At 35.4% G+C, this 21,038-nt stretch overlaps 1 protein-coding gene and 1 pseudogene across 4 annotated transcripts in view; both read right to left on the bottom strand.

The window, feature by feature from the left end:
• The window catches only part of B3GALT1 (beta-1,3-galactosyltransferase 1), a 472,142-nt gene that overhangs the window by 321,604 nt on the left and 129,500 nt on the right, over positions 1–21,038 (bottom strand). The gene's annotated exons all lie outside the window — the stretch shown is intronic.
• Positions 9,602–10,464, bottom strand: LOC311626972 (small ribosomal subunit protein uS2-like; annotated as a pseudogene). Its single transcript has one exon. The product of its transcript is annotated as a small ribosomal subunit protein uS2-like (transcript).

The following is a 21,038-nucleotide window of genomic DNA, read 5'->3' as shown; positions in this document are numbered from 1 at the left end:
ATAAGTTACCAAAAGATATTTAACCAGCAAGTGGTAAGGTTGGGCTTTTACACTTTGATAGGCAAGCTTCAGAGTACACAATTTTAATGCTAATACTATGTTTCTCAGGATACCACTAAACAGTTCATCTTATAGGTTTGGCTTCTACAATTCTCTGAGCCATAGAATGAATGTTTCACACCATTTCAGGAATAGTAATGCCACAGAAGACCATCTTGTATATCTTCTCAAATCACTCTTTACCTCTTTCTTCCAAATAGGTAATCATTAATCTAACCTTCTAATGAATAATGAGGTTAGTTTAACCGTTTTTTAACTTTATTTATGGATCTATCACATCTATCGACCCATTAGTTCTCTCTTTATATCAGTACTTGCGGCTGTACTCTCTTCATTTAACTCCTACTCCAATGCATGAATATAATTAAATATATGAACATACTACATTAAAAAAAAGTCCTTGCTACTATTGATGAATATGTGGGTTATTAGATATCCAAATATTAGATAGAAAAATAATGTTGATAGGAATTGTATTTGTTTCCTTCCTAGTGCCCAAAACTGGATGGCTTAGAACAGACATTATTTATCACACACTTCTGAAGGCTAGCAGTAGGGCCAACCTACTCTGAAACCTCTCGGGGGATCCTTCCTCACTTGAGGTGGTTTGTGGGCAATCTTGGGCATTCTGTCACTCCATTTACATGTTCATCTTGTCCCTGTGCGCATTCACATCATCTTCCCTCTGTGCATGTCTGTCTATGGGTCCAGGTTTCCCCTTTTTAAAAGAACACCAGTCATATGGGACTGGGCCCACCCTACTAATAGCACTCTAACTTGGTTACCAGTGCAATGACCCTATTTAAAATAATACACATTCTGAAGTACTGAATGGGGTTAGGAGTTCAGTGTTTGTTTCAAATGAAACATAATTCAATTCATAACAAAATTCTTGTACATGTCACATGCCTTTTTGTCTATCTATCTATCTTATCTCTCTATCTATATCTTAGTGACAATCTTTTCAATTCTACTGCAATGTTACCTAGAAATGCATTTTTTTTAAAAAAAAATATTGACGTCAGGTCCAGAGAACTTGCTAAATTTACTTATTAATCTAATAACTTTTGTAGATACCTTTGTCCTATCTTTATAATTACCATGTCATCTTTTATTCTAAGCCCTTGGCATTTCTTTCTTTTCATTTTGTTTACTGGCAGGTCTGCCAGTACAATGTTGAATATAAGTGGCTATACTGGAATCCTTGCCTGTTCCTGTTCTTGTGGGGTAAGTAGTGAGCATTTCATTATTAAGTATAATGTTAGAAATACATTGTCATATTGGGAAAATCTTTCCTATTACTAGTTTAGAAGTTTTAATAAATTATGAAGAAATGTTGAATTTTATCAAATTTATTTTCTGTATTTATTGAGATGACCATCTCATTTCTTTTATTTTACAAATATGGTTAGTTATAATGATTAAATTTTTGAATCATGAATCATTGAAATACTAGTAAACCCAACTAGATCATTAAATATTATCCTGTTTATATATCATGGAATTTAGTTTGTTAATATTTTGGGTAATATTTTTGCATTTATGTAATGAGAAATAGTCTATGTTCTTTTCCTGTCATGTCCCTGTTATTTTTTATTATATTTGATTAAAAAAACATTTTATGGTCCACTCTCAAAGTAATTTATATTGAAAATTATTTATCATAGCCCTAAAGCCATAAAGTAGTTTTCAATACTATTAGTGTCTTTTAGATTATAAAAATTAATCATCTATAGAATTTTATGAAGATGGACATCATTCCAAAAAGCTATGCTCTTTCAGATTCATGGCCCTTGAATTTCCAACTGAAGAATAAATGTCATCACTATCTATTTATTTCTATCCATTTATTATGCTTTGTATATTTTCTAAGCATTTATCTTCAATAGGATATTATAGTTGTGTGGATATTTATTAATTACCTATTTTCCTCCACTGGAATATAAGCTCCATGAAGGTCTTGGTTTACTCCAATGCTTTAAACAGTGCTTGGCACATGTTAAACAATAACTGTTTCTTGAGTGAATGAATACATTAATCTTATATTATATACACACTTGAGTGTGTGTATATATATATATATATATATATATATATATATAATATCAAGTTTATGAAGCGTATATTGAATTAATTTGTTTACTTGATTGCTTTATTCCAGTTGTGAAAAACAAGTATTTTTGACAAATAAAATACAGTGCTACACAAAGTGACATTTTGAATTAACAGCCGATTTATGAATCTCCTCATTATCTTTACCATGGAATGGCCTTTTGCTCTCATCTCTACATGGAACGCAACTCTGCCAGTCATATGTCATCATATCAAAACTCTAACTGACAGAGCAAGACAGAGTCAACAGTTTATAATATGGGTTTTACAAATATATGGTAAGAAGAATTCAAATAAATACAGCAGTCTTCTTTTGAGAATCTTAATTGGACATTTCTGTCCTTTACTATTTGCTCTGCTAAGTAATTTCATAACTCAGCTGCTGAGGATTATTTATGAGTTATCAAGAGTAATGACAAGGGGGGGGGGCTACATTAAGTAATAGCCAAGAGAATACCTGGATTTCTGTACTTTTCCTTTTCGCCAGGGAAACAAAGAATATTATAGATTAGCTCGGATAAAGATGCTTGATATTGATGAGGTCAGTCAGCTCTGCTGTTCTCCTTGCTAAGCACACCCCCTTTCCTTCTACTCCGTCCTCTCATATCCAGATTGTGAATGTCTCCTATCTTTGTTGGTCATCAGACCGACTACAGGAAAGTGTAGATGAGTTTGCTTCCATCTAAAGGTCTACTGCTACAGCACCGTGTGTCACTTTTACATATGAAGGAGCATGCTAGTAGTTACTATTACTAATATACAATAAGGTACACAGCTTACTGAAACCAAGTTAATAGCTTTTTTAGAAAAAAGACCTTCAAAACCATCCTGCTTAAAACATCCATAAATATCATGTGTATAGACTGGATATATTCATATTTCATTATCACATTTATTGCTTCCCGTTTTGATCTCTTACCATCTTATTTCTTTCCTTAAAAAACCAAAACTCTACAGCTCCCTGGCCTGGACATATTAATGAAACTGGGCTATGAGTAGCACTTCCTCGAGAAATTCATTAAAATATTTCCATCTGACTATAAGAGATGGTGTTGCATTTATAGGAGGGTGACGCTTTCTGAAGACAGTAAGCTCAGGTGTGAGTGGGAACAAAGTGTTTTCTTGCCTTGAAGCAAAACCTGTGACTGACTTAGAAGCAGCAGATGATTCCTGCAGGCAATGTCACAGAACTCTTCTTTCACCGAGATCCCTGTGAGAAAGGCCCTTGCAGATGGGAAGAAATCTCCTTATTGAAGGGAGGGAAAAAGAAACCCGGCCATATCTCCAGTAAACTGTCTACTTTCCCTTTATGTGATATGAAGTTATTTTTTTATTACTTGGCATTTTTATGTTTTACAGTCAAGCTCAAATAGTGGACCATTCTTTAGATAATTAAAAATAATGTACATTTACTTCTGGAATTCTTTTTAAAATACATTTGAATATACATATCTTTATATAATTTGAACAAATATTTTAAGCTATATCAAAAATACACACTCAAATTCAATCAGCTGATTGTTTTTCTTTTAAATGTTGTCCTCTTTCTTAATACTTAAATGTTTCTTAAATACTTTCTTCTCCACATTCCAGAATGAAAATAACATCTTAGATTTATATAAAAGACTAAAATAGAACAATAGAACAGTTACCTCAAAATAACTGTGGGAATGCCTCATCTGGAAAACCAAGGTATGTCTTTTTCTGTCTGTCTGTCTATGTTTAAATGAGTCTCCCTCTCCAGAACTATTTGGATACTTTAAAATAGTATGTTACTTATGTCAACATATAAAGAATTGAGCAGAATGGGCCTCAATGCCAAACAATTTTTAAAAATGTTCTTGTGATCATTTATGCATCAAACAATACATGAGTGAAAAGCAGAGAGTTGAGTTTATATTATAATATTGTAACTCCCATTTATTGCCTTAGGCACCTCACATCTATCTATTAGATCATTTATTTCCCACAATGATCCTTTGAGTCATTATTTCCATTCACTGCCATGCCAGAGATTTGAAGACAGAGGTTAAGGGAAATTAGGTAACTTTAGGGTCACTGGACTACTAACTAGAAAAACTGAGTTTCTAATTTAAGATTATCTGACTTCAGTAACCTGTATTTACAGCCAGTATCTTGTGTTGCCTTATTCTTTCTTATATTGGGTGAATTCTGATTCTACTAAACACATAAAGACTGGCCACATTTAGCACTCAAAATTTTCCCTAGATATAGGATGGATTATATTTTTCTTCTTAATTAGAATGCTATGAAACTTTCAAACAGCCAAAAAAACAAAACAAAAAACAAACAAACAAAAAATCCAGGAGACCACAATTTTACCTTCTTAACAAAGAAGAAAAAAAGCCCATTCAAAATAGTATAAATTTTATTCTTGTCTGAAAAGCAGATTACTTTATTGAGGCCAAGAATTTACATTTTTATTTTTAGTTTATCTTCTTTAATAAATAGCTGAAGCTTTGCAATAGGAGTATTATATGATTATCCATCCATCTGATGATTTGTGTTGGTTTTTTTCCAAGTCATCATTTTAAATATAAAGATCTCATACACACACACACACACACACACACACACACACACACACACACACACGACACTTGGTACCTAGTAATTAATTCCTCATATAAATCATTTAAGGTAACTGTTCTAGAAAGCCCCTCTCTTTCAGTTTGACTTTTCTTAGAAATTATATTAAAGATTGGAGATGGAACAATTAAGTGTCTCAGACCTGAGTAAGGTAGAGGTTTTGAAAAGGATGGCTCAGCCCAAAGCTTGGCTTGTTTCCTTGTTCAGATCCTCTGAGTTTGACAGGCCTTGCCAAATGTAGTTCTAAAATATAAGGTCTGATCGTACAAATGCTTCCTTTCTTCACAGTAAATTTTCAATGGATTTCCCCGTATCTCTTGTTCTCACTTTCTAAGGAGTGCAAATCAAATGTCTATGTTACTCAGAGTTTATTCTCAGTGCTACTCATATATTTGGTCTTACACTTGTCATTTTAGTTTCTTTTCCTGGGTTACCTTCAGAACTTTCAAAACTCCAAAGTCCATTTTTACCCAATCTTAAATCATTGAAACCCGTCAGTGTTAAAAATTTTTGTTGGCAGACATTTAAAACATGGTACTATAACTTAATCATATCTGTATGTGAGGTGGATGAGTAAGTAATTATTAGACCTGATTCTAGAGACAAATTTCTTGGTGCCAGTCAAACTACATGATCATGAGACAATTCTTTTTCTATTACCTAGAGTTTGTGGTGAGAATGAAAAGAATAACCAATGCAAGATATAGTGGTTAGCATTATTAAGCAGTAAGTAATACTACTAATAAATTATTAATATTATTAGGAGGAGATGACTGTGTAGACACATGTACAGAACCTCACACATCTTCCTAATAAGCTTTAACAAGCATTGTATACTACTATCTTACTAATGCTGATAAGGGTTATGGGGACACAAATAAAGTAAAAGATTTTAATCTCATGGAAATTAAAATTTAGTGAAGTAAAGGTGGTAATGACAGAACAATAGAGTTCTAGCTTTGCCACAAAGAATATAAGCATAATAGATACAGAAAAGACAAAGTAAATACACAAGAGTAAGTCATTAGGAAGAGAGGCCATAAATTGTGCCTTGAGGGAAAGGCTTATAATGTCCTCCATAAGCTTAAGTGGAAAATGAATTCATTCACAAATAAATCCATAGTCATTTATTAACATGCTACAAAGCTCTGAGAAAAGATGTCACAGAATAAATTTATAAGGCACATATCCTGTTGTCACATTTGAAAGTTTGTTCCCTGAATAAGTTACTTCCTTTGATATCCTTTAGTGAATATAAGAGAGAATATGTAGGCAGAAAGGGTTAAATCTGTATTTATTTTCACAGTATACTATAGTGAAATGAAGATTTCTATGAGAAAGGCTTAATGTGGTGAACATGAACTAGCCAATGGAAGCCAAGTGCATTTAAGTCATTATTATTCTTCTCTCCTTATTGAAGTTAATGACATAAAATTACACCAACCTTTGGATATCAGATGGTTTCCAACTCCTCTCTTCCCTTCAGGGCCCAAATGCAATTAAAGAGGGATATAGAGACAGAGATAGATACATTTGCCAATTTTGAGGGAGGAAATAATTTAATTACAGAAAAGTGAAATGGATGGAGTTTCTCTCTTAATAGAAAAGTTTAGGTAGTCCAGAGAAAGAATAAAGATCTTGAAAAGGCTTATTACATATGTCATTTCCTCTCATTCATTTTGAGTCAGCTATCAGCATGGGGAATGGCTAACCAGTAGCTTTCTAACTTTCTGGCACAGTCCAATTGTATGCTCAATCTGTCTCATACCAGCTCAGGAGAATTGACTGTTGATTTTCAGGAATGGTGTGAAACAGTGGTTTAAAATGGCCATAATTAAACATTAAATTATATAACTTAAAATCAAATACATTCTATTAAAAGTAAAGGTAATAATCATATCAATTTCTAACTATTTTACTATATTTACTCTATGCCCTTAAGGTTATTCGTATACTACATATTCACAGTTGCACTGTGCATCCTACCCAACTCCACCTTCAATAGAGTTACGTTGATAGCTTGACATCTGCTAGGGACTAGAGACAGGTATAGCATTTACAACATGGAGTTTGACAAACTATAAATTAGAGCAATTTACCCCAAGACAGCTAGTTGTTAAGCATTTTGTGTGCAACTTAGTAGCACACACATATTTATACATGCATATATACATTTGGATCGAAGTTTCACATTGCTGGACTGAATTATACCACTAGTTTCCCTGGATCTTCAGCTTGCAGAGAACAGGGGACTTTTCAGCCTCCATAATCATCACAGGAGCCAATTCCTTAATAAAGATATATCTTTACTGTGCTAAAATGATCAATTTAACATACATATATTAAATATCTGCCACTTTCCAGGCTATGTTCGGGCCTTATCCACCTCCAAGTATCCATATACACTGAGTAGCCAGATTATTATGATCTCTTAATGTGTGTGTGTGTATATATATATATATATTAGAGGCCTGGTGCATGAATTCGTGCATGGGTGTAGTCTAGCCAGCCTGGCCAGCTGAAGGGGATATGGGCTGTTGGCCGGCCTGCCTGCTGGTTGCTGGTCAAACTCCTGGTCGAGGGGACAATTTGCATATTAGCCTTTTATCATATAGGATATACACTGAGTGGCCAGATTATTATGTGTTCAGAGATCATAATAATCTGGCCACTCAGTATATTTTAGTTTTGTTGATTTTAGTGGGCTTCAAGATAAGACAGCAAAATAACAAGGCCGTTATTTCATCACATGTATATTTATTAGTTCCATTCTCTCAAGAAACCTGATTAATACACTATCCATTCTGAGCTAAATTGCTGTATGTTATGCTTTATCCAAGTCAGTCCCGACATTCCAACCCAAGCTAACCTTCCCCTTGCAGACTGCTGGCTCTGTGTGGTTTACACACGCGCACACACACACACACACACACACACACACACAAATGCACCCACACAATATTCCTATTGTATTATTATATCTGAAAACTCCATTTTACGTGCTGTTGTGTATTAAGAATATACAAATATAACATAGACATAGTTACCAATAAAAATGTAGTGCACACGCACAAAAATATGATAAGTGTGGATAAGTCTCTGGTGTGGATGAATAAAACTAACCATACAAGATTCAAGTCTAGACAACTTTTCAAACATCTGTAATCTGTATGCCAAACAAGTAGAACTGAAGCTCATTAAAAGCCAAGGTAAATTACGGCTGATATTTCAGCTGATATATCAGTGCTATCATTCTGACAGAGAGGAAAATTCAATTAGCCTGACAAAACTTCACTAAGAAATCCTGATTACTACCTTTTTTTTTTATATGTCCTCAAAATGATATGTGTTGAAAAATCTATTGAGTTTGTGATTGTAAAAGTTTACTTCCCCCTTCCCCCCAAAAAAGAACAATTCTTGATCAACTATTTCCCCATCTAAAAACAGAAAGTCAGTTAAACATGCCATTGGTACTTGTCCCATTTTCAAGTTGAAGTGCCTTGTAAGAATTGCCTTTGTACATATCATTTCAATTTTATGTAAGCACTTTTTCCTAAACGATAAAAAGGAGCATTGTTCTATGACCCTACATCAAAATATCTCTACCCAATCTTATTTTAGTTTTGTATATGTTAAAGCTCTTGCGCCCTAACCAGTTTGGCTCAGTGGATAGAGTGTCGGCCTGTGGACTCAAGGGTCCCAGGCTCGATTCCGAGCAAGGGCATGTACCTTGCTTGTAGGCACATCCCCATTAGGAGGTGTGCAGGAGGCAGCTGATTGATATTTCTCTCTCATTGATATTTCTAATTCTCTATCCCTTTTTCTTCCTCTCTGTAAAAAAAAAATTAATAAAAAATATATTTTTCAAAAAAAGCTCCTGCATTAGCTTTGTGTAAAATTAGCAGAACATACACATTGCATTTCATATATTTTATCTAATTATGTTGAACAAATAATTTAGGAAATATAACATAAGCAGGGCTGTCCTATAATTTAGAAATAAGGCTTACATTCTAAGGAAGAAACTTAAAAAGAAGGAAACTAGCAGGAAATACTAGATATATATAAAGAAAATCCACCCTAAGGCATGAGCCATGAAGTGAACCATGGTGGAGATTCTGAGACACCTACTTCCAATCAAGGAGACAGAATTTTAGGGACCTGGAGATAGATGATTAAGGTAAACATAGGTAAGTAAATAAAGTGAAATTCTTTGTGTGACATTGTTTTAAAGAATAAAAGAAAATAACAGAGATGCGGTAGTCTTCATTAGTGTAGAAAATGGGAGCCCAGAATCAACTGTAGAAGGGCCATGAGGAACCCCTCTACATACTTGCCTCCCTGGCAAATGTATTCTCTGGTGAATATGTACCTGTTAGGCTTGATTAGGACAACAATGTAGGTTATTTAACCCCTTCCCGGTTATTCTACATTCCCTAAGTAAGCCATCAACTTCACATGAGCTCTTTATGTAGACATCAATTCAGGGGGATAAAAAATGTGTTATTCAACTAACACTAGTACTTCATCTATTTGGCATTATAATTGTCTATGTAAATCAGCTATCCTTAATATCTATACTTGTATAGATATTAGAATCATATCTGATTCTAATAGAATCACTGCATATTAGAATCACTGGGGTAATTTGAACAAGTATAGATATTAACACCATTTCAGACCAATTAAAATAATGATCCCATGGGATTGGGTCTAAGACCTGAAATGCTTTTTTTCTTTTTCTTTTTAAGAAACTTTATTTTCTGTCAACCTTACTTCCATTCTGTTTAAAAGTTTGTGGAAGAATAGCTTAAGACCACTAGCTGGTTGTTCCTACCCACTCAGTGACCTGAGCAGTTGGGCTGCAGAACAGTCTTCAGGGGCAGGCTGAGCACTCCAGCCTTCGGTAGGAAGCTGCTGAATGGGTGCAGAGGACACCAACATGCCTTCAGACCAGCCTGCGACCTCAGGCGGAGCAGCAGTGAACTGGGGAGCTAGAGCAGTCCATCCAGCCTAAAACTCTTTCTTGGTCACACAGCCTTTTCAACAGCAGCCTGCACTTCCTTTCCAATCTCTTCTGTATCTCTGTAGACATAGAAACCAGCATGATCTTCCATGGGTGTTTGTGGGAGATGGTGCCACACACACACAGAGCTTCCAGGCCTGCATCCACCGCATCAGACCCACTGAGTGAGCCTCCTTGCTGTTGCGTGGGATGGTAATGTCCACAGAGGGCAGAGGAGAGTCAGTGTGACACAGAGCTGTGGTAGGCAGCTTAACGTAAGACACTATGAGAGGCTGGTGGTCAGCTCTGGGATCAAAAGTCTTGACTCCCAGCAGGCTGCCTGGATCTGGTTAGTGATGGTTCCAGGAGTGAAGCAGCCAGCAGCAGGAGTGGTTCCAGTGCCAGCAGCAGCTTCAGCACAGCTCACTGGCCAGTATTCCTGGAGGATATGACACTGACATCAGTGGGGTCCCCAATAGCAACAATGGCAGAGCTGGCAGCAGATGCTTCTCCCAGGTTCCCTTCAGATTTCTGATGTAGATGCCATCACTCTCCCTTTTATAGGTGTACTGTTTCATCTGGAAGTCAAGGTTGGTGCCCCCTAAGTGGGTTTCTGCTGACAAGGACTTTGAGGGCTCCTCCTCCTTCATTTGCAGGACATCAAGGGCTCCAGACATTGTGAAGGTTTCCATTTAAGTTACATGGGAACCAAGAACAATGCCGGATGGTCCCCTCAGGATAGTATGGAGAAAAGCTAAACCCTGAAGTTCTGTAAGTGATTCTCATGGCACTCAGGGTTAAGAACCAGAACCATAATTAAACTGGCAATTTGGCTTACACATCAGCCTCTTGTCTCTTTGGCTGTTGTGTGTCATCTTTTCATAATCAATTCTAGGTAAATTAGCAAAGTTGAGGTTTTGGATTTGCAAACTGGAGGTCCAGTCCCTAGACATTTTGTTCTCGAAGTATGGTTTATTGAACCAGTAGCCTTGGCTGGGAGCTTTCTACAAATTCAGATTCTTAGGGCAGTCCTAAGATCTACTGAAATCTATATTTTAACAAGATATTTGGTTGATTATTTTCCTATTAAAGTTTGAGAAGTACTGTGCTTTAATGTTCTGGAAGGACAATTCTTACACCTGTATGTCTGAATGATGCTACAAATGTTCATTACTGGGCCTCCCTCAGATTGCACATAATAACCATGCAGCTAGGAAGCTTTCCACTATGACGACTTTATCACTTCTGCCTCTTTCACCATCAATAACTATTTCAAATACTCATGGGAGCCACAGATAATTGAACATGAAATGTTTATAAAATATGAACTATTTTAAAATTAGTCTCTAGTCCCAAAATACTAGAAGAGTATTAGTGCTCTCATTTATGAATCTATGTTGTTATTCCACTTAGAAACCAGCATGGCAATAAAAAGTAACTAAAAAAAATAGAAAATATTTTAAAAATATATTTACATAAAAAATCTGTCATTTAATTACAGATATTCATGCAGCTGGTAGAGGCTCTATTTAGAACAAAATAAGCCACATAGCATTCATATGGAATTGGTCATTGCACCACAGCATTCTGAATAATGTATGAGGCATCCAGCAAAGATTAATTTGAATGAAAGAATATTCTGAATTACTTTCACTTTTTAATTCACATCAAAATTGAAAACAATATTACTGCTAAATCATTCATTCATTTTTGTTTACACTCTGAAGGTTGCATGGCTGGGAGTCTCTCCCAGGAAAAAGATGAAGTGCTTTAGAAATTAAATTACCCAGTGCACATTCATTTTTCTTTCTTCTTTGGTAAATAATAAGTCCATACAGTCTTATGCTTTTGGAGCAAGGGAATAAAAAGTCCTTCCATTATTTAAGGAAAAAGCTGAAGGTGGAAAACACCTAGTCATCAACAAGAGTCCATGATCCTGACCCGTGAAGTGCTTCAGAAAGAAAGAGCCACAATTAAAGAATGATTTGAAAATAAGTTTGCAGATATGATTCCCCTGAACACAATTGCATGGTAGCGGAATAGCCATGTGTAGGATGCCATGCCGTGACCTTTCTCCAGTAGAGTTCTCACCTTCAAATCATATCTTTAATGTTTTTTCTTTTTTTAAATAAATTATGAGATGCAGATATGCAGAGGATTCATTGCCATTCTTTGTTAGAAGTGTCAAAAAAGAAAAGGATGATCCTCTAGTCCTTATACACTCTGGCAAGGCCCTTAGTTTGTGTAGGATGAAAGCATCTGACTGGATATTTTGATCTGAATTCAGGAAGCAAAGGCAAGACAGCTGATATTCTTCCTGAGTAGTTCTGCTGCTGAGTGTGTTTTCTTGCCAGATTTTCAGTGTATCTCTCCAGTAAAAGTTAAGTGAGACAGAAGTCATAAATAGCAAAATATCACACTTCAACCATTTATAAGTGAAGTAATTTAGAGAATTGGATATCAGAATCATAATTCTCCCAATTATTATTTTGTAAATAATACAAGACACCTTACAGTTTAAAAAAGAATGCACCCGCTTTTTAATAATCAAACAGCGAAATCCAATAATTTGAGTCATTAAAACCAGAAAGGCATTTGACTATTCTTGTTCTTTCCAAACACACTGAAATGTTAAAATGAAAATAAAAGTAAGAACTAATACAATATTGTAATGGTGGTTAACAGTAAAGGATGCCATTATTGCAAATCTTGAAGAATTTCTGAAATGATATAAAGATTAGTGGAAAACCATGAGAAATGTAAGGTCTCACAATATTATAAAAACAGATGGCCATAAGGTGACTTTTTCAGAGACTCTGTTACCAAACACAACATGTGAGGCAGCAAAAACTGGGAGCAAGGCTGAAGGTGGGCAGTCAGTGGACTCATTAATAAAAAGACTGTACAAACTTGTTTAATTCCCCTTACATAGTTTGATCCAATTAAAGATGAAAGAACAACTCTCTGAAGTAGATAATCTGCCACCAGAGATTCATTCTGTGGGTAGCAGGATCAAAGCCAAAAATGGAATCATGGTCTAAGCAACCTCTGGATCCCTTCACAAACCTTGAAATTCAACTACTCATGTCCTATAATACTAGAGCCCAGTTGATCAAACATGTTCCCAGTCTAACCCAGAACAGCCAGAGATCCTGTAATCAGATTCTAGATTGATTGTCCTCAAGGGCCATTAGAGATAAATAGACACAGTCTAGTATCTAATACAGATCATGTAGACTCTTTCCTTTTATAATATCAATAATCAATTGTTTTTAATTCTCAAAAAATAACCATGATCATTGTTTTTAAAAGCTCAATAAAAATGTTGACTAAAGTAATGGTTATGGCTGGAGAGGAAAAAAACATAGAGGACAAAAAGCAAAACAAAAAGATCGAGGTAGGGATCTGAAAAGCTGAAAAAAATTCTCTCAGAACACAATGCAAAGGGAAAGAAAAAGAAAATTATGAAAAACAGCTATGAGATATGGAGGATCAATTTAAGAGATCTATAGCAGACAAAATGGTCATTTCAGAGGGAGATAACAGAGCAAGTAAAGAGCAAGAAATAATAAGAAATAAAGGCTAATACCCCCACAAAAAGAAAACACCTGGATAAAACTAAGCTAAATTAACAATCAAATAAATAAAGAAAAATTATAAAGCCCTAGAGCAGTGTTTCCCAAACTTCTCTCATGATGAGAATCACCTGGTGGAGTTGTTAAAATATAGATTCCTGAATCCCAACTAAGAAGTGCTAAACTAGAATTTTTGAGAACATATAGGTAAAATTGTATACTTAACTAGTGCTCTAAGAATTTTTGGGAACATATAGGTAAAATTGTATACTTAACTAGTGCTCTAAGAATTTTTGGGAACATATAGGTAAAATTGTATACTTAACTAGTACTCTAAGTTAAGTATACAATTTTACCTATATGTTCCCAAAAATTCTAGTTTAGCACTTCTTAGTTGGGGTTCAGGAATCTGTATTTTAACAACTCCACCAGGTGATTCTCATCATGAGAGAAGTTTGGGAAACACTGCTAGAGAAACAAAAAGTTATTTTCATAGGCAAAAGAATCATACTTAAATCAGACTTTTAACCTAAAACATGACATTTTAGGAAAAAACATAGTATAATATTTATGATAAAAAGAGAAGAAATGCAAATGTCAACTCTTGTACCACTTAAATCAGTGTTTAATTCATATTCATAATGTATTTATAATGTTATTATTATAGACCTTTAATTTTTTTTCTTACTGATGCCTGAGAAATTAACAAAATAAAACAAAAATCCAAGATATAGAAATACTCAAGGTAAAAGAAAAATAAGCCATGAGCTCAGGAAAGTGTGTATTTAACTCCAAATAACTGGTTATTTATAGCTGTGAAGTAGATATACTAATTTTACAACACAAAGATTCATGAAAGAGGCATATTGGGAAAACATAGTATATTATACTGGAACCACAACTGTAAACAGTTATAAAATCTGAAAGATAAATAGGGAGAAAGAGGAATAGGTAAGTTTCTCATTCTTAAGAGAGGTTATAGATATGATTAGATGTTCACATTGATATAAAATGTATGCTTAAATATATTGTTTTTAAAAAATGGCAGGCCCCAAATGGTGTCATTTGCCTCAGCAATAGCAAATCAAGACTTAATTAAAATTGCAATATCTCCCAGAAATGTGACTTTTAAAACAGCCTACCTGAAATTTACTGATTAGCAATAGAGAGGTAAACTGTATGATAAAACTTCTGCACCCTCCCCAACAAAACAAATGGCAGGGTCTGAAACAATCTTTCCTTTTTTCTTTTTTCTTTTCTTTTTTTTTTTTGGCTAGTAACTCCTTGCTCAAACTGTCTTCTACCCATAAAACTTTACTGTTTTGTACAATTCCTGGGAGTATGTCTCTACTCCCTCAATGGAATGCTGCCCAATTCATTACTCACTTAAGAAAGCCAATTTGATTTACTAGACTAAATTTTTTTATCTTTGATAAAAACTTATAATAATTTCTACTATAGAAATAGAATTAGATAGTAGAAATAGGACTAAAAACATATTTTGAATTCTAAATATTAATTCACAAATTGGGAAAGTATAAACACATATACCCAAATCCAACAACTGTATACAAAATAACAGATAGCACATACATTTGAAATTTTTTTTTAATTAAAGTAACACATAGAAAAATATTACAAAGAAAGCAGAGCTGATAATATTCAAAGGAAAATTAGTATCCAAGTATGAAAGAGGTCTAAAATGATATAATAACTACAACCCTTTATGCATTAAACAGCTTTAAAGTATAGAAAGGAAAACCTGTTAGTATAGATAAAAACCAACAAAAGAATGATTATATTGAATTGAATACTATCTCAGGTATCAGAATATAGCAAAAACCTATTTAGGTCATAAAAGACTTAAAGAACAAAATGAATATCAACTATAAACATAAACTGAGGTAAAATAAGGCCATTTTTTTTTTTTCATGAATGCCTCTGACAACTCACTTTTTGGGGTTAGATCTTTCCTTGCCCTTGGATAAAATTTCAGGCAGATCCCATCTTTTCACTATCTCACTTTTAGATAATACTAGGTTCTTCTGTGTGTTGCATACATGGAACCATGTCACGGGAAAACTAGGACACAGCTACTTCTCTATTGCCCTCATCTGAAGCTACTGTCTCTCTCTACCAACTCACTCGACTGCCAATGCTTTTGAAGTTTGAAAGGTGATGGGGAGAAGTAAGGAGCAGAGAATAAATTCCTAAAAATAAGAGTTGTACACTAGGATCAATATTCATTTAGCTTGCTCTATGTTAAATGCTGACTTCCACTCTGCAGTGTGCTTTGTAGGCTCTATGAAACATACTCACTGTTTTGAATTTCTCATTGAAATTATGGGATGCACTTTCCACAGCTGGCTGCTTATGATAACACCGGCTTACCCCCGCCCCCCTGCCAGCCACACACACACACACACACACACACACACACACACACACTCTGCAGATTTTGGTTCCCAACAGTCTAATCCCATCCAGGAAGTTCTCTCTTGGAATCCCACCAAATCTCCAGGATGCACTCTTAGGAATACTCCAATAAGACAACCCTGGGCAACTCTGTGAATATATAATAGGAAATAGGTCTTAATTAATCTCTGAGAAAGCAGTTATTCTCCAAATCACAGCTTCTCTCTACTAGGCTGCCACAAGTGACTTCCCATTCCTGCCCTTGGGTTCTTTCAGGCTAGGGGGGCACTAATTCACAACCTCCTGAGAAATTTCCCGGCTTTCTGATTTGTCTCTTTGAAGTCTTCCTCAACCTACTTGAGGTTAGAGGAGGAGCACCTCCCTACCCCCGTCATGTTGTATTGGGGATTTGCCTCAGCGTTCTAAAAACTTTTACAAATAAATTTCCTCTACAAACCCCGATTCCCTTTCATCCTTTCTATCCCTTTTTATACAGGTGGTCAATTAGCTAGAAGTTGAAAACCTCCTTTGAAAGGCACATGTAGGTGGTTTAAGACCTTACTTTACAACTCAGGAAAAGTTATTTTCTACTGTCATTTTGGTCTCATGAGAAACTCGGACTAACATCCGTTTACTATCCTGTTGCACAACAAGTTGGCATTGGGGGCAACAGGTTTGCCCTTGCACACCATAGTTTTCCAATGTCTATAATAGATCACACAGCAGCAATGAAGATGTGAATTTATCCAGCTCAAGTCATGGATAGTTTCTCAGGAGCATCCAAGCAATCTGAGACTCGGTGGTGACATAAAATACTCTTATAAGCATTTGGGGATTTAGCTGTGGCTAGTAAATATGTGACACTGGGAAAACCTGCATTGCCTCCACCACTTCAGGTGATAAAGAGGAAGAGCAAAAGCTATTTGAACAGACAGTCCATGCCCACTTCCAAACCTTAAAATGTTCTTAAATAAGGTATGGTTCTCCCATTTCAGAGTCAGAGGATACAATTGGTTCACTCCCTGAATATCTCCCTAATTTTGAGCATTTCATGATGATTTTGGATATCTGGATTTTAAAACTAATCTAGACAGTGCTCTCCCCCCAAAAAAAATTATAGAAGTTTTCATATTCAAATGGAAAACTTGCGTCTGTTGCTTCTAGCCAAATGCTCTTACCTACATTGGCAGCTTAACTTGAAGACAATTCAAACAGAAGTATTGGAATTAGTGTTAATAGATCTTTGTTTTTAACGATTCAATATACCTGCAGCAGCAGAACTCATCACCTTTTAGGCCCAATTTATCCCACACAAAATCTGAGGGCACATGTGGATGTTCGCTTTTACTGTATGAGTGTCTGACTCAATTAGGGGAGGATTTTTCAGAACCCCTTGATAAGAAAAGTGCTCCCTCTAGTGGGAGTTCAGAAATCCAGAAACTCCCATCCCTTAATAAGAGAGGCCCTCAAGACGAGAGTTTTAAAGGAAACATATTAAATATCGAGATACAAAAAGGGGCAGATAGAATGGTCCTCCATAATACCTCCAGAACTATGCTACCATTTATCTCTGTATAATGTGAGTGATACAAATTATAATCCAAAAACCAGTATGCAGCTAACCTCAGAGACAAATTTCAATAACAATACCTCTCAGTATTAATGTAGAAGTTAGGCTACTTAACCAATAGCGCCAAGCTAAACTAAATGCTCCTGAGCTGGGAACCACAAGGTACAAGCAAAATGGATAACTATTAGAAGCCCACACCACATCTCACATTAGAGTGGTACAAGTTTATACCTGTATGAATCGTGAGAGATCTGAGATCATATTCATTAACCAAATAGTGAGTAAAAGGCCCACTGTTGTGGGACCTGGTATTGCAATGTAGTTTATATTCCAGTGGAGGGACACAGATAATAAGCAAATATGTTAAATAAATAATAAACATAAAAAAGAAACGGGCAATATTCTGAGTGGAGATTAAGAACAATGAAGAACATTAAATCAGGGTCAGAGAATGGATAGATATTCTTCTTACATGGCTGGTCAAAGGATCCCTGAATAAGGACATATATTGGTAGAGATCTAAAAGATAGAGCAAGCCATACACATCTGGGGAAGAGAATAGCAGAGAGGGGGTAGTAGATGCAAAATGCCTGAGGTGAGACTATACTTGGCAGGCAGAAGAAAGACAGAGGCCAGTGTGAGTGGAGCAGATAGCAAAAGGAGAATAGTAGTAGGAAAGGTCAAAGGGGTCATCGAGGGCCAGGTGGTATAAGCCCCTCTAGGCTTGGGTAAGCACTTTGAGTTTTGAGTGAGATGAAGGTTTTGAGCAGAGAAGGGTCAAATCATGACTCATTTTCAAGAGTATTATTGCCATGTAGAATACAGGGGTCAAGTGCTGGGCAGGGATATTATTAAGTGTGTTTGCAGTCCTCAAGGTGGGACACAATGGTGACTGAGATTAAGATGTGTGTGTGTGTGTGTGTGTGTGTGTGTGTGTGTGTGTGTGCGCGCGCGCGCGCACACGCCCACAAGTGTACATGGAGGCGAGAGATGGAGAAAGACAGAGAGCAGACAGAAAAGCAGAATGATTTATATCCATCAGAGACTACATATTCTTTTCAAGAAACTATAAAACATTTATAAAATGAATAATTTACTAGGATATCAATTAAAAATCAGTTTTAAAAAGTAAAATGGGGACAGGCAACATTCTTCAATAACAGCAAAACCAAATTCAATATTAACAGTGATAAACTAGACACCAAATATAACCCACTCAAAATACTTTAAAATCCTCTGTATAACTTTTAGCTTATTACCTGACAATCCATTTAAAACTGAGATCTATGTGGTCATTCCTCCTGTTTGCCTAGGCAGTAGAGTAAGACTGCAAAACTAGGAGGCTTACATTTCTCAGATCTTTTCTACACATCCTATCTCCCAGTATTTTTAAAAGTATACATCTCTCTCCTTTTCCCCCCTCCCCCCCCAGTTATCATATGTTCTTAAAGTGTCCATCTCTTGATAAAGCCTTTCCTGCCTTCTTCCTATTTCACGTGTTAGTCCAATTCAGAGTTTTCCCGTGCACACCAAGGGTGGAGAGCTCAACTGGAGGCCCCTCCACAGTGATCACAGACCCCAGCTGCTCTCCAATGGGAATCTGCTCATGTGTTTTAAAAGCTAAATGATGAATAAAGGCCTTTCATCAATAATAAGTCAGGGAGGATCCTCTGAAGTGAATAAAGGTGAGCTCTCTGGCTGACATCTTCCCCACGTTTATTATATTTATGTAGCTCCCTGCTGTGTGTGTTCTCTGGTGTCTATGTAAATGCACACTCTGGATAAAATTCATCCGTGTTCATTCACAGGGCTCCTCGCCAGTGCGAGGTTTCTGAAATTGTCTAAGGACGGAGTGTGCACTGAAAGCTTTCCCACATGCAGACTCTTGATGGTTTTTCTCCAGTCTAAATGCTCTCTGTAGCTTGAGGGAGAATGCTTACTGAAGCCTCTTCCACACTGATTGCATACATAGGCCCTCTCCCCTATGTGAGTTTTACTAGGAGAAGGAATTGTCCTGGGGAAGACCATGTAATTCAAGCCGGAGAAGCAACTGAGTGAAGTAAACACTGAAAATCCATTAGTCACAGAGTAAGACTTATAAAACATGTGAGGGTTCACACATTATAAAACTCTCTCAGTGTCATGAGGAGTGCAGTCAGAATCACATCAGAAGAGTCACACTGGGAAGAAACTCAATGAAGAACCTTTAAGCACCCTAATGAACAAAAAACTCAGATTTTGGCTGAATGGCCTATTATTGGGAAAATGTAGGATAAAGATATGGAAATGTTTAGTCTAGAATCTGTTAACAAGTAAGAAATAACCACATAAATCCTTTTCAATATATTTGTACTTGTGATTAATATTAAGTTAGAGTTGTTAAATTTTTAAAAAGTGTATCTCTACTAAAATTTGCTTTTAATTTCTTAAACTTCGCTTTTCTAATTATCTACTTTCTGTATGCAGAAAAAAATGTGTCAACTATCCACTACAAAAGAACAAAAATCAGTTTAACATGATTTTATTGAAATCATCTAGGATTAGAGAAACATCCATCACATATCTTTGCTTTGAAGAACCAGTCATGATATTTTCATTTTACTTCATAAAGAGACTAGTAATTTTAAGATTTAATCCTATGTTTATTGACAGTTCTATATCGGTTTCAATTTGAGATTCTTTCTTTTAATAGATTCAGTTGTTTCCTTGAATTTCAGGAAAGATACATGGATGATACACTTTTTAATCTCACATACAAATAAATGACTAGTTCGCTAAATTTAACATTTTTTTAATCACAGTATTTTCTTTCAAACTCTGTAGAATGGAGAAATAGCTATTTCCTCAACAAATGAAATTGTAAGAAAAAGAATAAGGGAGGCATTTATAGATTAAGTTAAATTTTAGGGATGGAATCAGCCAAACAATTTGTGAATATATTTGGGATCCTGATTTTAATAAACCAAAAGTAAATATATAAAATTGGGAAAGATTCATATTCTGATTGGCTATTAATTTTTTTTAGGTATGATAATGTTTTGCAGCTATGCAGTTTGTTTGTTTTTCTAATTTAGAGACATAGATTGACTAGTTATGAAAGAAGTCATATGTCTTGGAATTGTTTCTAAGAGTATGGTGAGAGAGGAGTGAATAGAGATACAGATGAAACCAGGTTGGCATGAATTAAATGCTGAGTGACGAATGGGTACATAAGCATTTATTATATGAGTTTCCATATTTCTGTACATAAAAATTTCCATAATAGAACAGGGTAAATAGCCATTGTTTATTTTTTCTACAATTGTGAAAGAGAGACCTAAAAATACAGTTGCTTTGGAAAGAAAAGGGTTATTTATTCACTATTTCCTGCTAGAATGCTTGTTGCATTCTGTTTCAGATTAATTTTAAAGTTAAATCTATAAACTTTGTTAAGTATCAAATTATAGGTATAGCTATAAAATGCTTTCACCTGTTATGTTTAATATCATTTTAATATGTTCTGATTTCTTCAGCAATTCATGTTGTTTTTCCACATCACAAATCTCTTTCTGCTCAATTAAATTATTGTTGTTATCTGCATTCTGAGATCTACAAGACTCATTCAATTTCATGTTGAATAGTTTATCCTCTTAACTAGTTTTCAAGCATTTTAAAATCTTCCATAACTCCACAACCTTCCTTTCTTACATTA

The sequence above is a fragment of the Pipistrellus hanaki genome (assembly GCF_964339955.1).
Source record: "Pipistrellus hanaki genome assembly, chromosome: 8".
Classification (NCBI taxonomy): Eukaryota; Metazoa; Chordata; class Mammalia; order Chiroptera; family Vespertilionidae; genus Pipistrellus; species Pipistrellus hanaki.
The sequence above is the reverse complement of the archived record's forward strand: the minus strand, read 5'-3'. Positions and strand labels throughout refer to the sequence as shown.